The sequence below is a fragment of the Phalacrocorax carbo genome, chromosome 4 (assembly GCF_963921805.1).
Source record: "Phalacrocorax carbo chromosome 4, bPhaCar2.1, whole genome shotgun sequence".
Taxonomy (NCBI): domain Eukaryota; kingdom Metazoa; phylum Chordata; class Aves; order Suliformes; family Phalacrocoracidae; genus Phalacrocorax; species Phalacrocorax carbo.
The window spans coordinates 53,312,790-53,325,475 of NC_087516.1; positions in this window are offsets into that span (position 1 = coordinate 53,312,790).

Sequence of the window (12,686 nt, forward strand, 5' to 3'; positions counted from 1 at the left end):
CAGTCAACCAACTCCTCTGTATCCAGATAAAGCTTTGCATTCTACTTGTTAGCCTACAAGATGACTTTCCAGTGGTCTCTTGCATATGTGCTAGTACTAATAAGGCATCTCAGAAAACTAGTGGGGTTGAGGTAGGTGCAAAGAAGTGTTTCATTTTTATAATGCTAAAGTAATATACTACTAGTACCATTGCTTCTGAAGCTAATGTTAAGATTACTGTTTACTTCAACTGATGTAGGCTAGAATGCCAAATGAGATTGCAGTAGAGAAAAACAAAGTAGTATGAAATATCAGATAGATCTGTTACACTCGCTGCGAGATTTTTGTAGAAACATCAGTCACAGTAAATGAATCGTAAATTGACTACCACAATGCAGAAAAATTTTGCAAACTTCTCTCCCGCATTAGAATAGATGGCACATAAAAATGTACAATATTAACTGTTGCTTCCCGTTTCACAAAGGAATGTATTGGTTCACTCAAATGGAATAAAAATTCTCAGGAATTAAAATAAACTATCTATTGTTTGTTTTTCTTATTTAATCATTAATTTCAGGAGCCAGCAGGAGGAATGAAAAAGTTGAGTCGAAGCGTTTGAAACCTGTGCTCTGATCTAGTGAATAGTAAGGCACATGTATAACTTTATTTACATGAGCAGCTCCTTTCAAGTCATTTAGACTGCTCATGTGCAACCAAGCACTAGCCTACTTGAGGGCAGAGCATCTAAAATTAGGGTTCACTGACTTGGTAAAATCTGAAGTTCCTCAGCAGCTTTTGAAATATGATGACTTCCACTGGGATGTCAGGAAAGGAAGCAGGCAAACAATATTGAAAAAAATTAACCAAAGTCAATACATTAGAACTGTGACAGCAGTCTTTGATCTTTGTCCTAAATCTGAATGACGGTTAACTGGCAATTGTTTGTTTCTGCTAAATCTTTGTATAGCAATAGTTATAGGATATGTTCCAGTTTTCGTGAGTAACAGAAAGTTCAGGTCACAAGTGTAAACATTTTCTTTTACCATGCACAATGAATTTATTTTTCATAGTTAAATCAACGGTTAGATAAAGGTTTCAAATAAAAAGGAAAAAATTACTTACTTGAATCTTAATAAATCTTGCTGCCTTGGGTGGGTATGAAGCAGGACCCATATCGCTTTCTTCCAGAAAGCTCATCCAGTTCCCAGACATCCACCCATTCCTCTCCTTTCAGGAGACACCCCTAAGCAAGAACACCCTTCCACTCCATTGTCTGAAAAATGGTTGTGTTCCAAGGCAACATGTGATGCACAAAACTGGAAAATTCTGGAAGACAAATATCCTCTTTTTTAATTTCCTTCTCCCCACCTTTTTTTTACAGCTGCTCTTTACTGATTCCCTGTGTAGTTTATCCCTGCTATTTTTTGTCTTGTTCTTTCACAAATACGTGAAAGCCATGCAGGGAGCTAGTGGGGAGTTGTGTGTTATGCAGTGTTTTAAGTGTGGACTCCTTTCTCGCCTAGAAGTAAATCAAAAGTGACTCTGGTGCAGCAGTTCAGCAAGTACATGTACCAAGTCACTGCAGGATGAGTTGGGTGAGGTGGAAGCAGTGAGATGTAGCTGTCCCTCCTGGGTCTTCTCAACACAAGCTGGTGATAATTTCTTGCTTTTCATCTCGTCCATAGCCTCAGCCTACACATCAGTGTTCTGGCTGAACACCTTGAATGGACAAGTATTTAAGTGGACAGTTTGGTGCTGGGATGCTTTTATTGAGCCTGACACATTTTCCTGTGTATGAACATACACTATGGCTTACTAAGATTTCAGATGTCTGTCCGTATATTTTACTTGCTTTATGACGTGTCTGGGTTGCACTCATGTCGGCACTCTAGTTGCACTTCTTAGTGCTACAGGTGGTAGCAGGACATGAAAAGCTAACTGCAAAATGTCAAAGTCAGGTGTAAATCCACCGTAACTAATTCTCCCCTGTGACAGCATGGGGTTATAACTGCATGTCAGCAAACCTGGTGCCAATACATTGTAGTAAAATTTCATGAGAGGAAATTTCTGGTAGTCTTATATGATACATTGAAATTTTTATTCTGAAACATTTTTACTCTTTATTTGTGGCTATCTATCATGCAGACATTTTTATTTAAGAAGTCAGATATGTTCTTCACCTTAAAGCAAAGGTTCAGTAGACCCTTGTCATTTTCAGGACCTTGTGCCGGACTGAACAAGCCAAAGACATAGGCAACAGCACGTGAGCAGATGGGCTGCTGCCATTGCCAGCGGTGCATGGTCCTTAGGGTGATGCGCCCCAGCCTCCTCCCCCTGTGCTGAGGAGCAGATCTGATCCCTGTGGAACAGACACGTGTGCTAGTGGGTGCACATGAAAATGGTATTTTCCAGAAATTTATAGGGAACAAAGTGTGGGTAGATTTTCATGGGGACAGCAGAGAGTACCTCCCTAGAATTTCTCCTTGTCAAATTTCAGGTCCTTTCCACTATAAGCAGGTGGTAAAGCTCTTCAAAGAAACAGATGGATGTATTTAACGCTAACAACTAATTTTCCACGGGTGTGCTCTTGGAAACAAATGATCCCTACTTCCTGAGATGGAGAAAAAAATCCAGCCCAGAGCAGACTACAAGTGTGGAAAATGTGAGACTGAACACATTTGAGTTCAGTAAATGTAGAACAAATGAAAACAGCAGCTTATAGTGGAAACTGTTGAGCCACCAGGAGTGCAGCAAAATGGCCAACTCTGTCTTTGTAAAAGATGTAAAAAGCTGTATCCAACCAACCAATACACCCAGGTCTTTTTGTCTGTCCTTGAACAACCCAACAGAAAGGAACTTGGAGCCACTGACAGCTTCGTCACACTTGGGTCACTGTCACCAGACTTGACCATCTGGGCACCAGCATGTGGAGGAAAGGGGGCTGACAAGTTTCTGTTAAGAGAGCAATCTTAATTCGCCTTGTTAAAACCGGGAGAAAAAGACTGAGGGAGGATATGACTGCTACCTTTACATGTGTCTGGGGAGGAAAATAGGCTGTTCAATTTTGTGTCAATTTTGGCACAGGAATACATTATCATAAACTGTCTATGAATTAATGTATTCTGAAAATTATTTTCTCTTTTTTTGAGCCTGGGACATGTGCGTTGTGGGGAGACAAAAGACACAACTGTGTTCTATACTGAGTTTGAGCCTCGTATGAGCCATGTCATCCGGCTGGCTATAGCCCCATTGACAGCCATCAGCAGCCAGTCTCAGACACTGATTGCATCAGTAGAGTAATAATAAATTTTTTAAAAGTCCAAAAACCTGTAAAAACAAATCCTGGTATTAAAAATGTCTGGAGATGACTAATTTGCTGACACTTTTAAACAGGCTGGGGTTGTTTTGAGTGTTGGTGCATGGGTGACTGTCAGGAGAGTGCACAAGGCAGGAGTCCAGCTGGAGAAATGCAGCAAATTTCCTGATGATGTACAGCCATCAAGCAAGTAACTGCTGCTGATTTGCTGGGGTGAAAAATTGCCAAGTGACCAGTAGGATCTCTGTCACCCTTTTTGCAAACGTTAGTGGAAAAATTGCCTGTCCCCTAAGGTATTTTGCAGTGTGGAAATAACTTGAGCTTCAGCTGCCTGGAAGGGCTGAGCCTGCATTTTGTTATACTTCCCTCCTTGCCGTCATGCTGCCTAAAAGCCACATGCTTTTCTGGGGCTGGCAGTTGAGCTGATTTGGCCTTCTCCTCCTGGCCCCAAATTGTGTTTACAATCATAGTGTAGCTTAAGACCTTATTGTGCAGCATCGGAGAGTCCAGCAGCAAGTGCTGAACCCCCTGACAGGCCCCTGGGGCTCTCCGCTACATGCATTATCCTCCCAGCGTTTAGTCTACCAGATGTGCTGGTCTGCGAGGCCAAGGGAAACGGGCAAGTGAAAAGAAGTCTTCTGTAGTTTTCTGTGGTTTCACTATCTTGCCTATTTTGTGTGACTGGTTGTTTTAATTTTTTCTTCTTTCTTCTCTTGCGGATGCCTTGGCATGCATCCCTGCTGGCATAGGATGCTTCCTCAGAAAGCCTTTGTTTTTGTGCTGGTCTGGATTTATTTTCCCCATGTGATGATTTTTCCTGGAACAGCTTCTGAGTACTGCTGAAGGTGCCTGGCAGACGGTCCTTCACAGTTGGGCTGTCCTGCCACACTCTGGTGCTGCTGATGCACTGAGACATTTGCTTTTGGGTGAAGCTCTTCCTGTCCAGCAAGAATTAGCAACTAAGATTTCCAGAGCAGAAACTCCCACGGCATGTTTCCGTTTTGACTGAAGTGCTGTTTCCAAACTTGTATAAGAGAAGGGCTGAAAATAGAAAATTTGGAGGGTGGTTTTAACTACCCCACAAAGCCTGCTGGTTTGAATCTCTCTTCAAATGCCTCTGTTTCACAAAAGGCTGTTGTGCACTGCTGGAACGTTATCGGTGTTAAAATACTGAAAACTCTGATACCACAGGCTACAGAGAAATCAGTGGTTTCAATAACCCAAGGGAAAAAAGGGACAAAATCAATCTGTAGGTGGGAATCAATGGACATGCCAAAGTAAAGGGCAGGTAGTAAAGAAGTCTCCTCCATTGTGCTCCTGAAGTCCAGCCCTGGGCTCCAGTGGACACAGTGAGGCTCAGGATGGGTGACTGCAAACACTCAAACATGCCAGACACTAAAATTGTCATGAAACTGAGTAAAAAGCAGAGGACTACCACAGCGAATTTGCATAAGTCTTGACCTTCTTTTCAAGCTTTGCTCTGCAGCCTGAATAGACAGAAACACAATTTTTTGGCACAGGGAAAAAAAAAAAAAGTCATAGAGACTCAGACCAATGGTCCAGTGACTTAATATCCTGCCCCCAACAATGACCAGCAACAAGTGGTCTAGGAAGAGAAGCAAACAGGTACCAACACTTTCCTGCTATGCTCTCCTGGCCTTCAGCAGTTCTATGCCAGAAATTGTATTTAATAAACCTTTACAGACCTCTCTTTCTTCCATGGATTTATGGAAACACTTCTGGGGCTCATATGAAAGCCAAACTACCAAAACGTCCTGTGGGTTCTGCAGTTTGTGATTTACATAAAACAGAGCCTCCCTTTGCTTGTTTTGAGGCAATGCCTGGTAGTTGTATCTGGTGCCTTCCAGTTCTCATAGGGTGTGAGAGAGCAAATGGTAGCTGCCTGGTGGGCATCTTAACTGGAGCCCCACTGAGGCTGCATCATCTCCACTGGTGGTCTCCTCTCCCCACTGAGGGGTCCTGCTCTGTCCATCTGAACCAAGGAGCTCCATCCCATTGGCACAGCAGCACAGTGAAGTCACTGGATACCACAGAACTGCAAAGCTGCCTTGGTTGCTTATGCTGGGAGGAGGTCCTGAGTCATTTGTCCTTGTTCTTGCCCCTGGATGCCCTGGTCCGGACCCTTGTCGGCTCCTTTCCCACCCCTGTGTGCCCCTGCCCTCTGCCTGCTCTTCTGACAGCATCGCTGGGAAGTTGGGAAAAAGCCTGAAAATCTTGGAGCGGAAATGTGATGTGCTTGCAGTTAAAGAGTATCTGCAAAATATTTACAGACTATCTAAGCAGTTGGCAAGCACTTTGGGGAATAACTTATCAACAGGCTGTCACCCAGCTCTTCTGGGAGGAAAGAAAATGCAATTGTCCTCATTTAACATCAGCAGAGGCTGGGACACAGCGTGAGCCTATGCCCAGACAGTAGCGGTGTTGTGGCAGTCTCTTCCTCTCCCCAGCCCAAGCCTAGACACCAGACCCTTCACTCTCCCTGACTGCAGCACATGGTCAAAATCACTAAAATACTTGGGTTTCAGCTGTAGGTATTACATCAAAAATACAAAACAATGCCCTAGACCTGAACAAGGCAATAACTGTGATGTTGGATCTCAACTGGGATCTAAATTTTGCTACTTAGTATTTCTGCCTGTGTAGCATGGTGAATTTCAATGATGGCTTCAAACGTACAGCCGGGATTGTCACCAAAATGTATGCCTGGGATCGACTCTAGGACACGTGACTAAATAGCGGGCATTGGCGTAATGTTATCATCACTCCTTAATCTGGGCTGCCTCATGGCAGTAACCAGAAATTAATATAAGAATGGTATTTCTAAGAGAAGCCTTCTCTCCCAAATAATTTAACTGTTTTTAATAAGCAATTTGGAAAAAGTGTTGCTTATGCTTCTTTTCCAGCCTATAGGATGTTTTGGTTTTGTTTTGGGTTTTTTTGCATAGTAACTGAACTTTCTAGCCTCAATGTTGTTAAACATCGGCAATGACAATGAAAGTCCCCGCATCTTGTGAGTGTGCTGCATGGGATGTCTTGTTAGAAGATCAATATTATGCTTATCTTGCCTTTGAAAGGAAACAGCCAAGGGTAGCATAAGGATGAGGACATGCAGCATGTCTGCCCAAATGCCCTCATGCTGCCCTGGTGAAGCATGAGGAACACTATCATCCCCAGCGACTGTCCTGCTGCAGCCAGCGTGGCATGCCCTGCCAGAGCCACCGCTGCAAGCAGGCATCATGTCCCTTAGGCTCACAGACAGGTGGATGAAGAAAAGCCTTGGTCTACTTTTTGGTGCAGCAAACCTCAAAAAACCCAAAAGGTAAGTGGCTATAAGCCCTAGCTGGTTTTCTGCAGCCCAGAGTGGCTGGGAGCATGGGGTGCCTCAGCAGGAGGTATTCGTCTCCCCAGAGCCAGGGCACGGAGAAGTGACACTTCCCAGGGGCAGTCTCCGGTCCATTCAGGTCAACTAATGACTTGTGAATGCATTTTCTCTGTCTGTCTGCTGCAGCTTAGGGAGAGACCAGTATTGCTTCAACATGCATGACCCTTGCTTCCCTTTGCTGATGCGGCTCGCAGGGCTCACCCAAACATAAGTGAGTCAAGTCTTTCCTCCCACAGGCTGGACAGAGAGCAAGGTGGGGGGAGGCTGCTCTATTTTTAGCTGCCTGAGACATGCAGACCTCATGGTGATGGGGGACAGATAATTACGTAATAATTCATACTAAGGTTTGCTATTTAAGTCTATCTGGACTCTTCCTTATCTCAAGTGCTGTACGAGCAGTTCCCGCTCTGAATGCCCGTAATCAAAATATAATGCGTTTTCCTGGAATTAATTACATGAAGTAATAGCCTATTTAGTGAGGGGCTCTTCTCCATATGCTGTTCCTCCTGGCTAAGCTTACAGCTAGGTGCTGCTGTGGTGGCTATATTTGTATCGCCAAATCTGTTGTAGCCCCTCAAGAAAAAACCATGGGGTGAGCAAAAGAGGGTCATTAACTGCCACGGAAGAGGTCTTGCTTTTGAGCAGACTGTCAAATATTGTGCTTATTGCCTCCACCCAGCTGCTGCCAACCCTAGCCAGTGGCACAAACAAGTGTTTTACACAGAAAATGCACCTAAAAAAACCCAAACCTTTCCGTCGATAACTTCAGCTTCTGTAGCCAATACATCCTGGGTGCTTTCACGCTGCTCTGACCCAAAATGCACCCACTTATGCAACACCTGGCTGTCTGTAAAGGCAGCCTGGGGCAGCCAGGCAGGACCTTGGGTTTAGTCGCTTCCTTTCTACAACAAAGATATTTTAGGTATTTTTAAAATTCCTCATGATTGATTTAGGGATTTTGTATTGTGCCTGAACACCTGGCTATGTCCCACTGAGCCCCTGTCTACAAAAAGTTCGTCATGGGTGTCTCTACACCCAGTTCATGGGGATTTTTGCCAGTGAAAACACCTTTTACCAGTTCCACTAGCAGCAAAAGAGGGGAGCAGGGAAAGGAAGGAGGCTGTTTTATAGATAAAGAACAAGGGAAGATGTAAGGCCCTTCAGTGGCATTACCCAGGGAAAAGCCATGTATGTTACCGCTATGTGAAGCAGGGATATCTTTTAAAAATATAACCTTTTATCCTCATGTTGGTCTAAAGCACTCAGAGGAAACAAGCACATTGAAAACGAGGCAGCTGCCTGCAGCTCCTGGGAATGTCCTGTGCCACATGGCACACGGGTGCTCTTGGATTTCAGGTGACGCAGAGGCTATATCCAGCTCCCGGGCACTGGGGTGAATGGAAACACTTCTCGCTGCATTAATAACGAAGGGCTAGGCTCCAGCCATCTAAACACAAGCAATTGGTTGGTAGTTTGGGGAGAAACCAGAAAAGCTCGCTGCAAAGGTTTCTGTTGTATTGCACACGAACCACAACAGATTTTTAAAAAGGTGGATGAAAGGTCTCTCTATATTTATACAGCAGAGTGAAAGTGTTAGGTATCTGCGGCAATATTTAGTCCGAAGGAAAGTGAAATTGAATCTGAGTGACATAATGAGAAAGTGTCTGGCAAAGCCTGGTCCAGAAGAAATGCAGCAGGGATCACTGCCTTCTAAAATGTAATTTTTAAGATGGATATGCAACAGAACTGAAAGCTATGGTATAGCTAAAAGCTATTGTGTAGTGAAGGCACTTTGTTTTGGCGGCAGAGACAGAGGTGTTGGCATTTTAAAGCATGAAATGTATGGATCATGGAGTGAGAGAGAAAATTTTACTAGTGTCAGGTGAAACTTGGAAGAGTAGCACAAAAAAGAGCAGCAGGTGGGAATACAGTGGGGGGAACCAAGTGCAGAATAAAGGGAGGCAGGATGAAAACTGCCTAAAACTGGCACAGCAGGGTAACTTGGAAAATAGTTCACAGTTGGTTTCAGCTCTTGAGCCTTTCTTCAGGCACTCTTCCGCTACAGGTTTGCCATCATGGCAGGTGCCTCAAGTTAACATCAGGCAAGGCCAGAGTGATTTTGATCCCCCTTACAAACTGGGGCTGGGAAGGGCACTTCTGCAAAGGAAGGGTTTGAAGAAACAGTTTTGAGTCAGGTAACGTGCTTTTTTTTGTTTCTCTGAGTTCCTACAGGAAATAAATAATGGACTATTTCAGTGTGAACAAAATAAGATGTGACAAGTGAGAAACCCTTCAAATACACTGCAAGGAAAGATTCAAAAGAACAGGCAAATTTGGGGGGACAGATAATGTGATTGCAGACAGCATCCCTTCAGCAAGCAGTAGTCTAAGGGTGTGCCTGCCAGTGTGGTGTTTAAATGCTGTGCATATGTATATATATGCTCAGCTGATGAAAGGAGGGACAACTTGTTGGAGGGACTGGTTTCCCCCTGCTGTTCTGCCTGGCTGAGCAGTTTGCTGTGGGTCATTTTACTGCCGACTGGTGGCTGTCACAGCCCCGCTGCCCCGGCATCCCCTCTGCGATGGCCGGCTGCAGGCAGCAAGGGGAGCTTGGGGTGCAGGAGCCTCTGCTATTCCCCTGCTTACACAGGCTCTGGTTTGTGTTGTGTCTCATGCCTTCCTCCTCCCAGCATAGATTTATCCCCCTGAAGCCCAGCTAAAATGGTGCTAAGAGTTACAGGGCTGTTTTCCCAGGAGCAAATCTTCAGTACACATCTATAGTTGAGCCCCTTTTCTGTTGTACCAGAGGCAACTATGGGCTTTCTCAGCTACTTTTATTAGTATAGGAGATACTGAAGAGGTGTAGTGCTTTTTTCAATCTCAGCTATTCATAAGCTGCAATTATGAGGCCTGGAAAAAATCTCTAGCACTGTTTTCCAGTCTGTCCTGCAGCCCTTGGTGTACTGTGTTATACCTGGACATTATTCATTTACATCCAGATTCAAAAATGCTTCGTGTTTGCTGCCAGGTGAAAATACGATACCTTCAGTTACTGGAGCTGCAGGTGATAGGTGAGTTGAATTTCTTCTGTAAAATCACTGCTGATGATAATTTTTGCTGCAGTCCACAAGAAGTACAGAACTGGCTTCTAACAACCTTGTTGCTACAAAGCAGCTTGGGAGGAAATTATCGTGGAAATTATTAAATCCTATTAACAAGGAAAATACCTTTTTTCTGCTGTGGCTTTGGAAGCTTGCTTTTGAAATGCTAATAGTAATATAAGAAGCCACTAATAGGTCAGTAACTGTGAGATGTACAGGTAAATTAAGTTTTTAATCAAGGTGCTCCTTGGTTGTCATGCTCTGCATCCCAGTAATCGATGCACTTTGCCAAGGCTGTCTTGCCACTTATGCTGCCGTGCCCGTATTATTGCTGGCTTTAATACATGGTTACAATCATACCAATGGGAAGCATGCTAGCAGTGATGAGGAGGAGACAAAGAGCAGATGAAGGTGTTGGACAAAATTTATGAAGACAGAAAGGATACTCTGCCACTCTATTTGTCTACTAGCTAGAGCTGATTCTCCAGTGCAGTAAAAAAATCCCAGTATGATCAGTATTTGTGGCCACCCCTCATGCTGCTGGAAGATAATGGATGAGGTAGCAGCAGGAGTTGCTATTAAAGCAGTAGGTGTAGAAAACGTAATTGTTAATAATTGTTACTCATTTTTCCTCTGATGCTTTCAGGGCCTTTTCTGGGAGAGACCGCAGCTCACCATTAGTCGTATTCAGAGAAACAAGAGAGTTTATCAAGAGAAGAGCTATGAGCTAGTTGAAGAACAATCAGTCTTCTAAAACTAGACATATTTGAAGTGGTGCTTGTCACTCTATTCCTAGCTTCATGTGCTCTGACCTGCAGGAGAACCGATAGCGGCCATGCACCCTAAAGGCAAAGTGAGCACAAGCAAGAAAAGGTTGAAATCAAATTGCTGGTTCCACACTGTGCTCTTTCAGGATGATTTTTTTTTAATATATAAAAGCTGCTATTCAAACATATTGGCCAAAGAGAAGCAATGCCTCCTTGGGGATTACCAAAACCCCCTTCTTTTCCATTTTCAACTGGTAAAAATGGAAACATTGCTCTAAGAGTGTCTCAGGATCCCATCTGTTACCTACAGCTGAGAGATGGAGGAACCGGAGGTCAAAGTTTGAGTTCAGCTTCCTGTGAGAAAGCAGGGCTGAGATTCCTTAAATATGTTAAAGCTTTGCTTTATATGGATTGTTTGTCTCACAGTTCTCAAGAAATACTTCTAAAAGAAGTATTTACATCTTAAAAGCATTCTTCCTTGATTTTCATGCTTTCTCACTGAAGGTAACAGAGTAAATTGCATCTATGTCTTGGCAGTTTTCCTGTTTGTTTGGTTTTTTTTTAATTTTTCCTTTTGCTGTTTTCCAACACTTTCCAAAACATAGCCAAATTTTGAAAAGCTGCAGTGTAACAAAACAAACGGATGGAAAAGGATCCGTGGGCCACATAGCAAAGTGAAGGGGTGAGCAGGAAGGAAGAACACAACAGAAGATCCAGCCTTTTCTGCTTTGATGGAAAACAAAGAAAGCTGAAAAATCTCTTCAGAACAGAGTTTAATGCATTCTGTTTTTATACAAAAATGGAATAAAAAAATAATAATTTAAAAAGAAATCTGTGGCCAGCTCTGGTCCTGGTCCATGAAACCTCAGCCTCCTTAGAGTTTGATCAAGAGCAAATTGAGAAGCGTTCTTAAAATGCTGAATGCCTTGCATGATTTGAGCAGCTGAACTAAGCTGCCTGGTTACATTTTTGCAATATATTATATACAGCATTGAATACTCAGTGGCTATTTGCCTAATGGAAAAGAAAATGGAGAACAGATGGGCAAGATTAATAGGGAAAAAATTGGACTGTTTTTTCTTTTTCTTCTACTGGCTTGGTTCCACCTACTTTGATGGAGTTATTAATGATTTATGTTGCCATGCAACATATATAGCTAGCAAAGTAGGACTAAGGTAAAAGAACAACTGACATTTCAAGTGTGCAGGACAGTTTTGGCAGAGAGCTCAAAAAAATAGTAAAGGGGAATGCATTCACTAAAAAATTGCCTGAAGTTCACTTTTCTCTACAATAAGAAAGAGAAAAGCAGATACAGCATCCCCTTCTCCCTCCTCTGCTATCTGGGAGGGGAGACCCTGGAGTCTCCCCTCTTTGAAGAAGGGCTCCAGGACACCTGGCTGCCGAGGAGGAGCTGTACATGGCAGGGAAGGGAGCTCTGGAGGGAGGCGTTTGTGTCATTTAAATGGCAAAAGTAGAAAAGCTACACTGAACCTTTCAGCTTTGGTTTGCTCAGCTATGAAAAAAGACAGAGCTTGACTCATGGGTTGCAATTGCCATTGATGGGTAAACAAGAACGAACTTGATCTGGCTGAGTTATTGGTAATTTTTTTTCCAGTTCACTTGATCTGGAAATCAGTGAGATGCAATAAATAGAAAGCCATGAGGTTATCATTCATAGACCCGCTTTTCCTAGTAGAACCATGCTTTAAATCAGCAGGACTGTCAACCCCCTGACACGGCCAGGCTGTAAATACTCAGTCATCGCTTCGCTTGGGGTGCCGGGGAGTGGTGAGAGAGGAATGACCAAAAGCTTTCCCAGAAATACGCTGACCTGAGGATTCATTTGTTAAATAGAGGCTGTGCCAATATGTTGCTCTGCCAGCCTTATACCTCTATGGAAATGTCTCCGCTGATTTATTCTCAGCATCTGCATTCCTGCATGTGAATTTTGTATCTTTCTTCATTGGCCTTCAAGATCTATAGACCTACGCTAAATTTTACAGGATACTGTGTGCAATGCTGCAAGGCAAAGACAAGTTTCCACATTCTCATTTTCAGCCAGTCTCAGTGCTCTTCTCTTGTGCTTTAAAAAATATGCTGGATCTTGTTTTGTTTGGATT